The sequence below is a fragment of the Sorex fumeus genome, unplaced genomic scaffold (assembly GCF_029834395.1).
Source record: "Sorex fumeus unplaced genomic scaffold, SorFum_2.1 ptg000201l, whole genome shotgun sequence".
NCBI lineage: Eukaryota > Metazoa > Chordata > Mammalia > Eulipotyphla > Soricidae > Sorex > Sorex fumeus.
This window is the reverse complement of record NW_026606258.1, coordinates 213,183-230,299: the sequence shown is the minus strand read 5'-3', so window position 1 is coordinate 230,299 and position 17,117 is coordinate 213,183. Positions and strand designations below refer to the sequence as shown.

Genomic DNA, 17,117 nt, shown 5'->3' with positions numbered 1-17,117 from the left:
TGCCCCTTCACTTTCATCATGTACAAAGCAGAGACAGACAGAGACAACGGCAACAATGAGGGGATTGTTTTCTGACGGTCCCGGGCAACCTCCAACTGTCAAGGGCCAAGTGCGGAGCTCACCACAGCATAAGCAAGAGCATGTCTTGGCAGCAACTGTCTGTGTTTAAAGGCTAGGAATCTGGGGTCCAAAGAGACATGGCTGTGCGCAAGAATGACAAATAAATGGCAGAGGAGTGGACAGTTTTTCCAAGATGCAGTGGCTGTTCTGGCCGATATGCTGGCTTTCAGATCTTTCAGTTCTAAAGAGACCCACTCAATGGCTGCTGGCCGCTGCCAGGCAAGCGGAACCCCCACTGGAGGGAAGGAGGGGACGTGCTACTCACCTCTCTACACTGTACCTCGCTGGCTGACTTCTGTGGGAGGAAAGTCACAAAGAGGGGGACAGACGGACTTGGTGATGCCAAAGCATTAGAAAGGCACCGACTCCTCCATCAGGAATGAGGCCCAGGGGTTTCCTGACCCCAGTTTCCCCAAAATTCCTCCAAGGTCCATGCATCACGCATCATGCAGTCAGGCAGGCAGACCCAGCCGGCACTGACCCCCACAGACCTCATGGCTGAGGCATCGCTGAGGCATCGGGAAGGCGAAGTGAGGACACCCACAGGGGTCACAGACCAGGAGACGCAGCTAGGCCACACGGCAGGCAAGGAATTCTTCCCAGAAGGGGGGTTCTCAGCTGAGACGTGGTAGAGGAACAGGCCCTAGTTAGAAGCCCGAGAGGGACAGAGCGGAGATGTTGGGATCACAAGCGTGACCCTGAAGCATCAGGAGAGCGTGGCACGCTGAGGCCATGGGGAGAGGAACCGAAAGGCGCCGGGTCACTGTGGCAGAGTATGGCACTCGCCCCGGGTTACTTCCTGAGCTGGGCATCAGCCCTACTGATGCCCTTTCCCTTCATTCCAATCTCAAACCCACTCAGATCCTGGAGCCGAGCTGGAGTGGGGCAGGCACTCGGTGAGAGGGAATGTCTGCACCTGAGGGCCCGCCCCGACAGCCTGCCTGGGCCTCGCCCCCTGGCCAGACATCCAGCACCCAGCAAGGACCCGTCATGGGCTTGCCCAGGTCCCCCAAGTGGCTAGTCTTCCATAGGTGCTCTGTTCCCGCCCAGGAGCCAGGCATGTCCAGAGGTCAGTGGTCAGCAGCCACAACACCCCCAGAGACGCCATTCACACAGGAAGCTCCAAGGAGCCACCGAGATTCATGTGTAATGCTGATGCCTCAGAAGTGCCCCTTTTTCTGCTACTACTGCATTACCACAACCACTGTCACGCACCACAACTGCCGTCACTGCCGCTACTACCACAACCGTTATCACTCACAACAACTGGTGTCACTGCCATTGCTACCACAACCACTATCACCACAACCGCCATCACTACCACTACTACCACAACCACTGTCACTCACCACAACCGCCACCACTGCCATTACTACCACAACCGCCACCACTACCACTACTACCACAAACACTATCACTCACCACAACCATCATCACTGCTGCTACCACCACAACCACTATCACTCACCACAACTGGTGTCATTGCCATTATTACCATAACCACCAATACTCACCACAACCGCCATCACGGCCACTACTGCCACAACCACTATTACCACAACCGCCGTCACTGCCACTACTACCACAATCTATTACTCCAACATAAATTCTATCACTGTGGTTACATTAACTACTACAATCCGCTATTACTTCACCACAACCACCATCACTACCGCTACTACTACAACCATCACTGCTGTTACCACCAACACCATCCTCCCAGCCCCACACATTCCAGCCACTGTCCCACTGTCTTCTTGGCCATGCTCAGTTGGCAGGGATGTTGTATCTCTAGCGACCCTGGGAGCCCCACTGCAGGCAAAGTGTGAATGTCTCCTGCGCACAGCCCCTTCCTGGGTCCTCTCACTAGGCTATAAGTCTGCGGAAGGAGCAGATCTGGGCCTGACCATCTCCATGTCATCCTCCCCTGCCTCTGCCTAGGGCTGGAAATCGTGTCTGAGCATGAAAAGATGGGGGGGGGGGGCGGGGAGGGCAACTTCCAGGACAGAGGAAGGGAAGTCTTGGGAAGCAGCTGAAACAGAGACAGGAAGAGACCTGAGAGCCCACAGAGTGGCCAGGTGGGAGTCAGTCAGGGCTGTCATGGGGTCTCCCCAGAGCTCTAGCATCTTCCTTCTTATGTCCACTGTTCACAGCTGGTGAACCTTCCAGTACACCTCACTCGCAGCCCTGGGGACTGGGCTCCTGTCTCCTGCTCTGCTCCCTCTGGGGCAGAACCAGGTGAGTTTCCCAGGGCTTATGCATCCACATGTCCAGGGGGTGGGGGGCACGGACCCAAGGAGAAGGGGCCAGGTTCTGGGGAGACCCGCTAACCTTCTGCTTTTCCTACCCAGCTTGAAGTTCAAGGCTGCGGTGGCTTCATTTTCTCTGCAGCTGGAGCATGAAAGGCTGAATGAGGAACAGCGCCCTGTGCTTCTGCATTTGCCTTGCTCTGGTGACAGTCATTCTGAGTCATGGGGGGGAGGAGGGAATCAATAATGCCAATTTCAACATCCCCAACATCCCCAGGGCCACAGTGGCCAGGTAGCACTGGGGCACAGAGCTGCTTCAACAAGTGGTGGGAATGAGATGCCTCCCAAGGCTTCCTCCTCCTCTTGCCAGCACACCCCCATCCCGATTCCCAGGGGCAGCAGAAAGGAGGAGGGGAACCCACAAGTAATGAGAGCAGGAGCCAGTTCCAGCCTGGCAGCCCCAGGAGCTGTGACACTCTTTATAAGTCTCTACCTCCCCACAAAAGCCTCATCCCTCAACCATAATTGTCTTGGAATGGACTCGAACCGTTGACTGGACAAGACAGACGGATTCCCTGACAACCAGGCAGAGAGGGTGACACCAAGGAAAGTACATGTGGGCTACCTGCTGACCCAGCCACCCAACACCACGGACCACCCCAAACGTAGCCCCCACCCAACAAAATTGTTCGTGCATGTTGATGATTGCACAGCAACCAAGAGAGTCCGACAGAAGAGACCATGGAGGAGCCACACAGTGGGCTACAAGCTGCTGTATGGTAGGGGCAAGAAGGCGAACTAATTTACAATAGCCAGAATCTGGAAAAAACCTGAGTGCCCAAGAACAGATGACTGGTTAAAGAAACTTTGGTACATCTACACAATGGAGTACTCTGCAGCTGTTAGAAAAGATGAAGTCATGAAATTTACATACAAGTGGTACTACATGGAAAGTATCATGCTAAGCGAAATGAGTCAGGAAGAGAGGGATGGACATAGAAAGATTGCATTCGTCTGGGGGACATAAAGTAACAAAATAGGAGATTAATACCCAAGAATAGCCGAGATCAGTACCAGGAGGATTACTCCATGGCTTAGAGGCCAGCCGGGCATTCTAGGGGAAAGGTAGAATGAGAGGATAGAGACGTAGATAGAAAGGATACAGAGCTCTATCCAGCTCAGATAGAGAAGGGAGCACCAAATAAAGTGTGTTTGGAGGATCCTCCCAGGATGGGAGATGCATGCTGAAAGTAGACTATAGACCGAACATGATTGCCACTCAATGCCTCTTTTGCAAACCACAACACCCAAAGGAGAGAGAGAACAGAGGGGAATGCCCTGCCACAGAGGCAGGGTGGGATGGGAGGGATAGGGGTGGGAGGGATACTGGGATCCATGGTGGTGGAGGATGGGCACTGGTGGAGGGATGGGTGTTTGATCATTGTATAATCGAAACCCAAGCACAGAAATTTGTAAGTCTACAACTGTACCTCATGGTGTTTCACTAATAAAAAGGTAAGGTAAAGGTAAAGGCCCTCCCGTTGATCGTCGATTTGCTCGAGCGGGCCCAGTAACGTCTCCATCGGAGACTTTGTTGTTACTGTGTTTGGCATATCGAATACTCTCGGTAGCTTGCTGGGCTCTCTGCCAGACACAGTAACAACAAAGTCTCCAATGGAGCCGTTACTGGGCCCGCTCGAGCAAATCGACGGTCAACGGGAGGGCCTTTACCTTTATCACTAATAAAAATTAATAAAAAAAAAAGAAGGCGAACTAATATGAAGAGAATTCCAGAACACACCAAAAAACAAAGCATAGGAGTATATGAGAGATGTTGTGACTCAAACAAGGAAGGGGCTATAAGAATTTGGAATCTGAGGCCACAGAGATAGGGCAAGTGGTAGTGCGCATGGCTGGCATGAGGGAAGCGCCAAGTTGGGCTGATCCCCAGCACCACCTGGCTCCCTGAGCACCACCAGGCATGGCATTGGTGGGTCTGAGCATCGCTGGGTATGGTCCCTATAAATCAATCATCTGCAATCTCTCATTTGTAGAAAAGGGGGTGCAGGAGCAGTAAAGCAGCAGTTAAAGAGACTGAACACCTCAGGGCATGTAGAGGAAGGGGTAGGATCAGAGCAGGAAGTGGCCCCCCTCCAAGCAGGAAGTGATTGCAATACAAGCAGGAAGTGACCCCATTCCAAACAGGAGGTGTCTCTAATCCATGCTGACCCCCCCCCCCCAGAAGCGCTACTTGGTTCCGCGTGGCTACAAAATGCCAATTAAAAACAACAACACAATCTGTAAATATTCACAGTCTGTAACAGCATGGTGGTGGGGTGGGAAAGAGAAGACAGATGCAAAGACACTCTCTGGAAGTCAACAGCATTGGGACCCATAGTCTTGGGTTGGAGGTTGGACGTAGCTGTGTCTACTGAGTTGATATGCTGTGCACACAGGGGTGTGGGCTAGCAGTGCTGAAGCTACTGCGTGCTTGAGTTAATGTGCGTATCTGGGCTAACCCCAGCTAGCTTTCTCACTGCTGCAGATAGAAGGGACAAATCTGGGAAAGGGAGAGATAATCCAACAACTGAGCTGTTGGATTAGCAGTGGAAATGTTGGAACAAAGCTGAAATCAAACAAACGTACGTGCAGGTAGGCAGACAAATACAGAAAGGTGTGTGGCTGTGTTTGGGCATAGCCACACATTCGTACCCAGGCACTCTGGGATGCTTTCCAAGCAAGGGAGCCCCCAACACACACCCCCAAACCCTGCTTTAGGTTTCTATCATTCTCCAACCAGAGGACCCAGGGCTAAGTGGAGAAGAAGTGGGCTTCAGCCCTGGGGAGGGGATGAAGTGATAGTGGTTGTGGCCCTCTGATCACCTGCTGGCCAAGAGAGTTAAGAATAAGCACCCAATCAGGCCTCCTGGTGAGGCTCGGAGCTGTGAATAATGAAAACAGGGGCTGGAGAGACAGAATCAGGCCCCACACAAGCGGCCTGGAGGGGCTGATCAGAAACCCGGGGGTTCTGCACAGTTCCTGATAGGAAGACACCGCTGGGGCCACATGAGCAAGAAAGGAAGGAAAGATGTTCCCGGAAAGATGTCACCGCAGCCAAGAGCCCTGGAACACTCACAGGGATGCCTGGCCCGGGCCCCTCTGACTGTAGGAGCCCCACACTCACGGACTCAGGGAACACAGAGTGAACCAGACATGGGTGTTACCAGTCTCCGTGCATGTCAGTAACAGCAGTCAGGATGAGGACCCCCAAACAGCACTGTAGGGTGCAGAGTGGCTGGCCTCCAAGCCTCCACATGTCTCCCCGAGATGCATGAATTCCAAGGCGGAGACTGGGCGACCCCGGTGGGGTGTGAGATGGGCACTCGGGAGCACTTTGTGGCCCCAGGCACACAAAGCACGGCCCCTGCACTGTGCCATGGCAGGCCCGTGTGTGTGTGATTGTGTGGCAACAGGGCTTGGCTCTGAGATCTGAGCCCTGCGGGGCCCCCACAGGACCCTGGCCCAGCTCCCTGTCGTGGGGACAAGCTTCTAAAGTCAGTTGGGGCCCAGTGTTGCGTCGCTGCCTTCATCTCTTTCTCCCGCTGGTTTCACTGGTGACCGGGACACATGACCGTCAGCAGAGTGGGCAGTGGGCACCTGCCTGGGGGCCTGAGATCCCAGGATCACCCCAAGTATCCCCAAACCTAAATGCAAAGTGAGGCCAGCAGAGGGGGAAAACTCTCCTACCTCACCCAGCAGATCCCACGGTGGGTTGGCTAAGGGTCAGTGTCAGCACACACTCCCGTTTCCTGTCACATGACACTGGCAAGTGTCTTATCGCCCTATTATCTGAGCCTCAGTTTCTTTGTCTATAAAATAGAACAATACCACCTTAAGGGAGTCACTCCCCAGACACAGGGATCTGCTCACCCTGGGGCCCACCCCCAACCCCTCTTGCTCTCCAAGGTCTCCTGGTGCATCTCCGAGCCATAAATAAAGAAAACTGGGGGCTGAAGAGACAGGACAAGAGTTAAGGTGCTTGTCCGGTCTCTCGCTGGCCCCAGTTAGCATCTCCCGAAACACTGCCAGGGGTCACTTCTGAACACAGAGCTGGAAACAGCCCTGGAGTACCACAGCAGGTGTGAACCGCTCCAATCATCAAGCAAATATACTTGTGAACCTGTAAGTTCCCCCACCCCTGCCCTACACCCACCAGAGGGGATAGGCCTTTGGAAGGAGATGCAGGTGGGAGACATTCTCATGCGAGAAACAGAAGCCAAAGCAGCTGTGAAGGACTGAGGACCCTTCCTGGCATCCGTGACATGGGACTCTGGTTCCCAGTACCCCATCACCCTACTGCCCAGGTGGAGGGCTCTGAAACATGCAATGAGCCCTGATGAATGGGCTCCCCACCCCCCAACACTTGCACTTTTCCATTTCTATACATCCTAGGGGAGGTCTCAGTGTAATTAGGGTCCAGTCTTAACGGTGCCCCCAGAAGGGAGATGGCCCCAGTCTTCCAGAGGAGACTCTCGGCTTTGCCCCACAAGCTGTGGGCCAACAGGCTGCATTTCATGAACATCTGTCCCGGGAAAGCTGAACCCATCAGTATTTCACATAGGAACGCATTCTCGAATTAATGTGACTTTTCCATCCGGGGCAAAAAACAGGGTGGGATATGGCGGGATCTGATTCAAATCCCTCATCTCTGCCCGGGGTCCTTCAGACCCACCCAACACCCCCACCCCTCTGAACTTCAGCAACATCTGCTAAGCAGCTCCCGGTCCTCAGGAGAAGGTTGTGGGGAAGAGGGTGAGGGAGGGGGCAAGGGAGATGGAGCTAAGGGCCAGTCATAGGCGACAGGTACCAGGTACCAGCAGGAGCGATGCCCAAGCACAAAGCCCTGAGTACCCCTGAGCACCGCTGGATAAGACAAATGAACAGAGGTTTATTCTTCGAGCCCATGTTCTCCCTTGAATACCGATCTCACTTCTTCCTTCTCTGTTTCTCTGCTTGCCTGTTTCCACTCTGGAGAAGCCCGTGTTCTCTCGGCAACACATCCTTCCTCTCTTTCTCTCCTCTCGCGTCTTCCTGAGCAAGTTTCATTCAATAAAAATCACCTTCGTCACAAAACAAAACCAACAACAAGCAGTTGGCCGGGAGTCAGTGCCAGGACAGGGCCAGGATGGAGCATCGCAGGGAGGCCAGAGATAAGCACGTGAACCCAAGCGCTGAGCAGCGTGAAGGGGGATACCCTGCCTCCTCATAGCCCTCTCCCCAGCCCTGCTCCCCAGACCCCCATTCCAATCCAGTGGCCCCCCACTGCCTCCTCTGGGCACTTCTGAGTTGGCTCAGAAACGGTCTCTGTGCCATGCTTGGGTGGTTCTGGGCGCAGGGGTACTGGGGCTGGGCCAGATGGGGGTTAAGCAGCTTGTCTTCCGAATGGGGCAGAGAGAAAATCCAATATATACACCCAGGCCAGATTGAGAGAGGGAAGCCTGCAGGGAGGCCAACAGGAGCTGGGCACCATTTACCAATGGGTGATGCTTAGGGGTGAGGCGAGTGGGACCCAGAGATGGGCCCCTGCACCCTCTCCTCCAGCTGGGTCCTGACAAGGACAAAGTGGCACAGAGATGAGGAAATGCTGGGTTTCTACACCACTGCCACCGGGGCACCTCAGGACGGCCCCCGTGTGGAAGAGCAAACACTCCTGGGCGTGAGCCAGCATACTCCAGGGCTTAGTTATTTTTGCTTGCTTTAATTACCTTTAGCCTTTAATTTTATTTTTTGGGGGGTGCAGGTAGGATACACCCCTGGCTGTGCTCAGGGCCTACTCCTGCCTCTGTACTCAAAGATCACCCTTGGTGGGGCTAGAGGAACCCTATAAGAAGGCAAGGATGAAACCTGGATTGGCCATGTGCCAGCACGCACCTCACCCACTATTCTATCTCTTCAGCCCCTAACTTTTAATCACTGTATCACTGTCATCCTGTTGTTCATCGATTTCCTCGAGTTGGCACCAGTAACGTGTCCTTCGTCCTAACCCTGAGATTTTAAAAAGTGCCATTTTCGAGGCTCTTTCAGGGTCAGGAGAATGAGACCCATCGTTGTTACTGGTTTTTGGCATATTGAATACGCCACAGGGAGTTTGCCAGACTCTGCCGTGTGGGCAGGATACTTTTGGTAGCCTGCCAGGTACTCCAGAGTAAGAACTAGATAATAAGATGTCATGCGGCCGCAAATGTGGCTGCATGCTTTCAGGAGCTGGGTTTTATAGTCTCTGGGTCTTGGCCATTGATGGGATTACACTGCCGGGGCAGTTGGTGGGTGTAATGCCTACATACTGGAAGATGGGGGATCTGGGTGGAGGAGGCCCCATCCTAATCCGAGCAAGCTTGGAGATCTACACCCTGGGTCCTGCACACCTGAGTTCCTCTGCCAGTTCCTTCATGTGTGAGGCTCGTCCGAACGTGTAAAACAAGTTTTTAAAAACTTGTAAAACCAATGGAGTACTATGTAGCTGTTAGAAAAGGTGAAGTCATGAAATTTACATACAAGTGATACTACATGGAAAGTATCATGCTAAGCTAAATGAGTCAGAGAGAGCGGGATAGACACAGAAAGACTGCATTCATCTGGGGAACATAAAGTAACAAGATGGGAGACTAACACCCAAGAGTGGCCGAGATTAGTACCAGGAATTTTGCTCCATGACTTGGAGGCCAGCCACACGTGCTAGGGGAAAAGGAAACTTAGATAGAGAAGGGAGCACCAAATAAAGGGTGTTGGGAGGATCCCCCCAGGATGGGAGAAGCATGCTGAAAGTAGACTACAGACCAAACATAATTGCCATTCAATGCTTCTCTTGCAAACCACAGAACCCAAAAGGAGAGAGAGAGAACAAAAGGGAATGCCCTGCCACAGGGGTGGGGTGGAATGGGGGGATGGGAGGTGGGAGGGACACTGGGACCTGTGGTGGTGGAAAATGGGCACTGGTGGAGGGATGGGTGTTTGATCATTGTATAACTGAAACCCAAGCACAAAGATTTGTAAGTCTATAACTGTACCTCATGGTGTTTCACTAATAAAAAAAATTTAAAAAAAAAAACTTGTAAAACAAGTTTTTAAAGAAAACTGCCCAAAGGACCCAGGGGAAAGTGTTCATTTGCAAATTTTCCTTAGAAACCCATTTCTATAGTGTCTGTGGGAAGCTTGTATTTCTGCTGACACCCCAGCCAGACTCCTCCCAACACCTACAGCAGAAAACACCAGCACTTTGGAAACCTGAAACCAAATGGGTCTTTGGGAAAACAAGAGTGGGGTTTTCTCCTCTACAAAGCATGGGGTGGGACCCTCAAACTCTTCTTTCCCCAAACCCTAAAGTGGGTCCAGCTCAGAAGTTCACACAGCAGAAGAGGGTCAGACTGACAGCATCCCAGGACTCAGGGTGAGTGGGCTCCAGAGGAAGAACATCGGGACAGTAAGGACGCCCACCTGCCCCACAGCACGAAGAGTTCCCAAGGGAGAGAGGACCGTGCAGGTTCTGAAAAGCACAGTTGGGTCCAGAGGGGAGAAGCTATACAGAATCAGGGATGCTGGAGGGCTATGAGCCCTCTCCATCCCATTTCTACTCCTTGTGTCTCAGTTTCTGTGTCTCTTGGGAGTCGGATGGTTTATTCGCAATAGCCACCGCCCGACTTTCCCCAGCTCCAGGGGGTCAGACCCAGGAGAAAGGGGCATATGAAGAGAAAAATGGAGAAAAAAATCCAGAAAAACAGCTGACCATAGGGTAGAGAGAATTAGCCCACAAATCCAAGCATGCCAAGCACTTAGATGTTCCAGTGCTCGAGGTATAAGGAGCTATAATTGAAGGACAGATTCTTGGCAGAACAGCAGAGAACAAGAAAAAAGACTCTTAAGAAATGAAAAATATTGGGCTGGAGAGTCAATACAGTGGGTAAGATGTTTGTCTTGCAGAAGGCTGGCCTGAGTGATCCCTGAGCACAGAACCAGGCTAAGTAAGCCCTGAGCACTGCTGGGGATGCCTTCCATCCCCAAAAAAGAAATTAAAATTTTTTTTTCTGCTATTGTAAAGCAGAAAAAGAGAATGGGACCGTGAGACGGGAAGTAGTCACAACAGAAAATCAAAAGTATAGGAAATAATCTGAGAAAAGATAAACACTTACACATTCCTTTCTAAAAGGTTTAAGAGCCTGAAAACAAGGCAGAACGGAAGGGGGAAAAAACAGAAATGAAAAATAAAATACACATGAGGTCCATTGGGATTCATACTGACACGAGCTGTCAGGTCCCGGGGACCACGGTTTGTCCAGAAAAATCAGGTTACTGATTCGGCCCAAGACAATTCAAAACCTCCAGAAGAGGCGATCAGAAACCAAGGACTTAGACCCAGACATCAGGGCCACAGCACAGCAAGTTCCGAAGTCTTCAAAATGCCACAGTAAAGGGATTTTGAACCTGGGCGCCTGGCCTCAGTGTGCGTGCCAAGCAGACACCAGCTATGAGCCCCTCTACTCCCCTTCGGGGGTGACCAGTGACCAGCTCTGAGCCTGGACACAAGCGCAGGGCAGCGCTGGAGGGCCTCAGGACAAAGCAGCACAACTTAGGAGCAGACCGAGTCCTGAGCCCTGAGCATCCACATAAATCCACAGGACACCCACACAGGGAGGGTCGCAGGCAGCAGCGAAAAGACAGCAAGAAGCAGAACAAAGCAACCAGGAAGCTCCAGGAAACTCACAGGGCCCTGCATGCATGACAGCCATGATCCCTCAGGAAGAGGACAACAGCATGATGACCAGCCCCGCGGGGCAGGGGAGAGCAAGGAAAATGAATCCCCCAGATTCTCTCGTGGGACGCTCCTTCTCAGGCTGTGGAGGTGTGAGCTGGAAGCCTAGGACACCGAGGAGAGAGAGAGAGTTTTGGAGATTTCAAAGAGACCATAGAGCAAGATGCCAACGTTGATCGGGAAACACCAAGTCACAGGCAGAGCTCACAGAAGCAGGGGGAGCTTAAACCTCATTTTGGAGATTTCAAAGACACCATAGAGCAAGATGCCAACGTTGATCGGGAAACACCAAGTCACAGGCAGAGCTCACAGAAGCAGGGGGAGCTTAAACCTCATCTAACCCAACAAAAAGTCAGAATCCCCATGAATGAAGGAGGAAGTTGTTCTCATAAAGAGGAAGATGTATCGTTGCAGGAAGAAGCCAGAATGCATGAAATAAAGACAGCGCAGTTTTTTTCCCCTTTTTCTTCACTTTCTAACGCCCCCACAGACATGATTAAGAGGTGATGGTCCCACTCCAGAAGGTACATCCTGGTTTATGCAGAAAGGGGATAGCGGAGGATGAAGTGAGTTCCTCCAGAACAGTACCCACCACAGAGCGAGCCCTCAAAATAACTCGTGTGTTTTATTAGACCCTTGCCCACAGAACTTGATTTGTTGCAATGTGCAAGTGTGTTCATTAAAAACAGAAAGAAGTCATTAATGTGAAATAAAAAGGCTCAGCAGAGCCATTTTGCAGGAACAAATGCCAAAAGGGACCTGGAACCAGGACATCCTGGTAAGAACTATTTCAGAGACTGCTGGTCTGGGCAAGGTCGCCTGCACTGGGAACGAGGAGGAGCCCCGAACAGAAGGGAAGAGGGGCTACAATGAAAGAAGGCCCCCCAGAGAGAAGTCAGGAAGGAGCGCCTGACCTTCGCACCCCCCCAAATGTTTCCAAACTGGAGAGCCAAGGCATTATGTCCACTAAATGAAGTCTTTTTTAAAAATCTGGAACCCCACTGGTAATGCTCAGGGGTTATTCTGGATCTACGTTCAGAAATTACTCCTACAGGGGCTTGGGGGCCCTCTGAGGTGCTGAGATCAAACCAGGTTGGCTGCATGCAAGGCAAGCATCCTACCCACTGTACTATCTCTCTGCCCCCCTAACGAAGTCTTTTTACTTGTTTTGCAAATAGAAAATCCACTTTGAAGGGAGCCGGCGCTCTTCTTTGTCAAAGCTTCCTGTAAACGGACTCAAGCTAGTACACTCCTGATTCACAGCGGATGGCCAAGGCCACAGGCTCCTGTCAGTCCGCAGCTCCCACTGGACTCCAGCCCCTCTCCCAAAGCCCCAGCCGGTGTGTGCATCCAACAGGGCAGGAGAGACTCCGTCCCGAGGTTGAGGTTGGATCTAACCTTGTTGTCAGGACTCATTCAGTAAAGGGCCGAGGGTGAGGCCTGGGAAATCTCCCAGGGAGCTGAATCAGACTGCTGCTGCGGGATCAGCCTTTCTCTGCTCCTGGGCCCTGCCTCAGTGTCTCTTTGGTGTCACACCACTGAGACCCACATACACTGCTGGGTTTTGTCTTGTTTGGGGCCTTTTTGAGCCACAGCCAGTAGTCCTCAGGGCTTACTCCTGGCTCTGTGCTCAGGGGTCACTCTGGAAGGGTTCTTGGGACCATACAGGGTGCAGGGGATCACACCTGGGTCGGCTGTTTGTGAAGCAAATGCCCTAACCACTGTGCTCTCTCTCTCTGGCCCCATCAGACTCACTCCCAGGCCTTCCTTGCAGGAGCCAGCTTCCGGGCCCCCTGTTCTTATTACAGCCCACCCAACAGTTCCACCCGCAGGAGGAGCAGAGGCTGAAGAGCACCACAGGAATGAACGGGGGTGGAGTCAGGGAGAAGATGGGTGCAAATGCCAACTCAGCATGTGGCGAGGGGAGGGGGTCGCTTCTGAAACCTCTGAGCTCTGGCTTTCCCAATGATCTGCCCATTTCTTTCTTGAATTCATCCACTTCTTAAACAATGCTTATCAGCTACCGGACATTCTCCCTGCACAAAACTCGGGTTGATCACAAGGAACTCAGGGGCAAGAGGCCCCTCGGGGTGATCCTCTGACAGCTGGTAAGAGAGGAGGCAAACTCCTGTGTAGGGGGGCTGGGTTCGGGGCTGGGGGCGCAGGAGGCGTGGCCGAGGAAAATGCTGACACAGCAGGAAAGCAGCAGTTCCAGGGAAGGCTCACACGAAGGAGAAACGGATCTGAAACATGTCCAGAAAACATGGGGTGCAGAGTCGGTGCAGTAAAGGACGGTTCCAGAAAACCCTGGATATCGGATCGGCGACTCCTTCTAATTTCGGGAGGGTTGGGGAAGACGGCTCAAACCTAGGTGTCCCGTGCAGGTATAGCTGGACCCCAGCCCCTTGGGGCCTACCTGATATTTCCACTGACCCTTCAGGGCCACAAAGCTGGGTCAGTCATCACTGGGAGTGTCTCTGTGCCCCCTCTCCTAAGACTGAATTCTCACCCTTCTCAGGTGCTTCCTGTCCCAGCTCCCATGTTTCCCTTCATGCCCTCCTCTGCTCCAAAGTGTCTTTGAGCCCAACCGGCAGAAGTCACTTAGGAGAACCCTCTAGAGCACTGTGCTTCAACTCTGGTCCGTGGACTGGTGCCCACCCGCAGCTCTGGAAAGAAACCCCGGTCTTCTGCCTTGGGGAAAACTGCTGGTCAGTGGAGTATATGCAAGACACGTGCAAAGGTGCTGGCCTAGGGGATTCCCTGTTGCTGTTAGTGAGAAAATTTCCCCAGTGCGAACTAAGTAGTGGCGAACTGAACGGATCCAGAAATGACCCCATCTTCCTGCCTCTTTACTTCAAGGGCCGAGAGATTCCTTGCAGGACCGCCCCCATGGCCACACCCGCACCTCCTTGGCCACGCCCACATATCCCTGGCCACGCCCACCACCTCCTGATCACGCCTATCACCTTCCTGGCCCCTTAAACCTTGCCTCAGCGCAGCAGCATCTGGGCCTGTCTTCACACCCACCCCTGAGAACACGTCCTTGACGATTCTCCCTCTGCTCCTCCTAGACCTCCCAGATCAGAGCTAGGGCAGGCATACCTTGGTTTAGACTTTTTTGGTTCAGGGGCCTTCACCTGGTGGAGTTCAGAAATCAGTCCTGGCTGGGCTTGGGGACCCTATCGGGTGCCAGGGATAGAACCCGGGTGTGGTTTGAAGCACACCTGGTGTCACGGAAGCCAAGGTGGTGCGCCAAGGGGGAAGGGTCAGGCTCAGGCAAGCGCCTGGCACACACAAGGCAGCCCCCAACCTCTCCCAGAGGGAGGATAGATGACCGACCCCCATGCCCTGGAGGTGCCATGGTTTGGTGGGGAAAGCTGACTTACTCTGGGCCTCTGCCCCCAACACAGCTACCTGGCAACCACTCTGAGGTTGGGACATGACGAGGGAGCAGTTGTGCCCACAGCTGCACACGTCATGCGCCCACATCCAGGCCTGGGCAGCAGCTCAAACAGATGCCAAAGCTGCAGAAACAGTGGCTCAGGAGCCCTAGGCTGGCAGAGGGCACAGGGCTGTCTCGTGCCAAGGGCCCAGGTGACCCAAGCAAAAGAGGTGAGACCTCCATGGGCAGGACAGCATTAAAAACCCAGAACTTTTCAGGGGGCACAGAGCACCCCCAACAATCTTCAGTGTGATGTCTGGAACTGGCTCCCCTCAAGACACGTCCAAGTCCGCACCCCGATACCCAAGACCTGACAGTGTCTACAGGATGTGACAAGCTCAGCCGAGGCTGCCCGGGGAGACAGGTATAGACACAAAGCCCGAATCTGAGAAATCCGAAATGGAGGCTTGCGAGCCCTAGGGGCTAGGAGAAGCCGGATGTGGCCACAAGCCCAGGACTGCTGGCCCCCAGCAGCTGGAAGAGACGAGAGAAGGTCCCACCCTAGAAACAGCAGGAAAGCGGGACTCATTTCGGACACCCCTGCAGGCCTGTCGGAGAACATGTCTCCAGTCCCACTGCATGCAGGTGTTTCTGCAGCCCTGGCCAAGGCTGGCAGAGAGAACACAAGAGCAGCTGAGACCTCTCGCACCTCCAGCTCAGAGAGCTGTAAACAGTTGTCATGGCGGGTTGGAGAAAGACACACGTTCCCAGGACCCACCAGTGCGTGTGACCAAGGCAGGCTCGATTCCCGTCTAGGTCCCTTTCCTCCTGTCATCCCGGCCCATGACACCCTGCCCGCTGGCTTAGGGGCTTGCTCCATTCAACGTGCCGAGAGCGCTCAGCTCACAAAGCTCCTTCTATGAATCAGAGGCTTCTGGTGGGGGCTGGGGGAGAGATTCTGAGAGCCAGTTGTTTTCTCAAAGAAAGAGAAATGCCCTCAGAGTCAAGGTCATACTCACGGCCACCTGGAGGGCAGGGGGAGATGCGACACTGCCGCCTCACGCAGCATCTTCTGAAATCAGAGCAGATCCTTTCTGCTCTCAGTGCTGTTTGGCGGCACCAATTGCTAATCTGTGACTGTAGCTTCAACCCGACCCAGGGCCGCAGAGCTTAGGAGGTACAAAGTGGGTCAAGGCTCTCTCGGGCACCCCAGGCCTGGCTGGCTCCAGGTCAAGTCCAGCCACGCTCTCCTTGGCCTCTGCCCATGTCTCCGTGTGCATCTCCAGGCTAAAGCGCCTCCTTCCGCCGATTGCTGGCCAGGCTCATTCCTTGGGGTGCCAAGGCCAAGCCACGTAGGAGAAATGTCCTGAGTGTCTCTTGATCTCTAAGCCTTTGGCACACCCCTCTCCCAGGCCGGCTGCCACTTGGGAAGAGCACCCCTCCATCCCCTCTAGGGAGCACCGCTGTGTAAGAAGGACCCGGAGCCAGTTCCAGGAGGTCTCCTCCTACTAGCTGGACCCCGCTCAGGCCTGCCCCCTTGAAAGGGGGACACAGTGACAATGGCCGTAGATGACTCAGGATGTAGAGCTCGCGGCGGCCTCTGAGTTGGCACTGCCACCCCCCCAGCGCCTCCCGCTGCTCCCCGATTTCTGTGACTCTGGCTAAATGACTTTTGCCTCTGCAGATTCCCTCGGTGCCTGCGGGGGGTGTGGCAGTGGGCGGGGGCAGCGTCAGGTGATTTTATCAGGTCTGGGGCCAAAGTCACAGTTGTCTTCGGGAAAGTGAAAAAACCAGGGCTTGCAAACAGGCGAATTCACTCAACGTCACCCATCAATGAATAAAAGTAACAAAAGCACAAGACTCTCGCGTGCAGGTCCTGCTCCCATTCCCAGAGTGTTGTCCATGATCTGCCCAGAGAGAGCAGACCCCAGCGTGGTCACAGCATACCACGTTAGATCCTGCTTGGACCCATTTCCCTTGCCCATGTCCACCCAAAGGCTGGCGAGTGCCGGCCCAGAGCAGGAAGTGGTTTGGGTCAAGAGGGCAAGGTGACCCTTCACGGCACCTTTTAGGGGACCCCTCCCCTCCCCCCACTCTTTAAGCCATCAGGTTTCTCCGCCCAAACAGAGCCCCCAAGTCTCTCCAAAGTGAGGTCTCCAGATGGAGCCACAAGGTGAGGCGGATGTGGGAATGAGGCCACCACAGGGACGACGGTGGGTGTGGCTGTTCCTCTAGGGGTGCTCCAAGGAGCGGGGAGAAAAGGCAGAGTTGAGAGATGGGGTGCAGGAGGAGCAGATGGTGAGCTGGGCGCCAGCCAGAGGCAGGAGGCGTTGGAATTTTCCGGCTGCTGTTCCTCCTCATGTGCACTTGGCTCTCTGGTCTCCGTGTGCAGCCAAGTCCTGACCCGAAGGCTTAGAGGAGTCCCGGGGAGGCCTCAGTGATAGTACGGTGGGGAGGGCGTTTGCCTTGCATACAGCCAGCCCAGCTTCGAACCCTGACATCTCATATGGTCCCGGAGCACCACCCGGAGGAATTCCTGAGTGCAGAACCAGGAGTAACC

At 53.7% G+C, this 17,117-nt stretch overlaps 1 protein-coding gene across 1 annotated transcript in view; it reads right to left on the bottom strand.

Annotated features, from left to right (window-relative positions):
- Nucleotides 1-17,117, bottom strand: part of TUNAR (TCL1 upstream neural differentiation-associated RNA) — a 41,095-nt gene that overhangs the window by 8,790 nt on the left and 15,188 nt on the right. The gene's annotated exons all lie outside the window — the stretch shown is intronic.